Here is a 1036-nt window from a genome sequence, read left to right on the forward strand (position 1 = left end):
GGGCAGAGTCTGCAGACACTGTAGATTGCCTCCTCTCGACGGCGGCTATCAGTCTTCGGCTGGCTGGCCTTGGTGTGGTGGGCATGGTGATGGCCCTTCAGGGAAGGACGTCGTCCTCTGGCTGCTGTCGGAGTGCTCCTGGTAAACTCTCAGTTCGCGACTCCTTCAGGGTCTGCCTCAGCACCCGGGAGCCTTCACCAAGGGCTCTCTGCCTTCCATCCACTGACTGAGGACAAAAGTCCAGCCAACTCGGGACAACTCTGACAGGCCATTCTTGCTCCAGAGCTTCCCATGGGGGTCCAGACTGTCCCTAGGCCTGCACCACAGCCGACCTCATGGTCCACCCTCCCTCCTCTCACGTCTCCTCCCTTCCTGCACACTCTGACTGTGCCTCAGAGTCTCCTTCTGGGGGTGGAACCCAACCTGTGACATTTAGGTGAGTTCATTTGCCTCTCAAAGCCGGGCTTCCTTTATCTGTGAAGTAAGGAGTGACCACACCTTTCTGGAGGCTTGTTCTGAGGGGGACATGAGATACCTCTTGCAGGAGAGCGAGGCCCGAACCCCTGAGAAAGGCTCATTAGTAATGGTGAGTGGCTAGAGCTTGCAACTAGAAAGGACAGCAAGCTGCGCCATGGGATGGTTTCACGGTTTTTATTTCTTAAACAATTATTTTATTTTATTAATTATTTAATGTAATTAAATTAATTTGTTTACTTTAATTAATTTATTTTTTAATTTGGATTTTTTTCTTTTAGTGGGGGAGAGGTTTTTGCTATAGGGCGCGTGTGCTCACCAGGAAGACAGAGAGACAGAAAGCGAGAAATCACCCCCCAGGGGGGATGGCCACACCGCAATCCCTTCTCCTCCATTCTCCTCTCGGGATCTTGGGCAAAAGTGAGAAAGCAAGCTGCCAGGTCTGGGACTCAAACCGTAGTTGGTCATGTCCAGCACCCTTAAAGACCACATCACCTGCTGGTCCCATACTTTTTTTTTTTTTTTTTGATAGCTTTTTGCCTAAGGAGGGGGGGAAATGCTG

The sequence above is a fragment of the Tupaia chinensis genome, unplaced genomic scaffold, assembly GCF_000334495.1.
Source record: "Tupaia chinensis unplaced genomic scaffold, TupChi_1.0 Scaffold000248_2, whole genome shotgun sequence".
Lineage (NCBI taxonomy): Eukaryota > Metazoa > Chordata > Mammalia > Scandentia > Tupaiidae > Tupaia > Tupaia belangeri.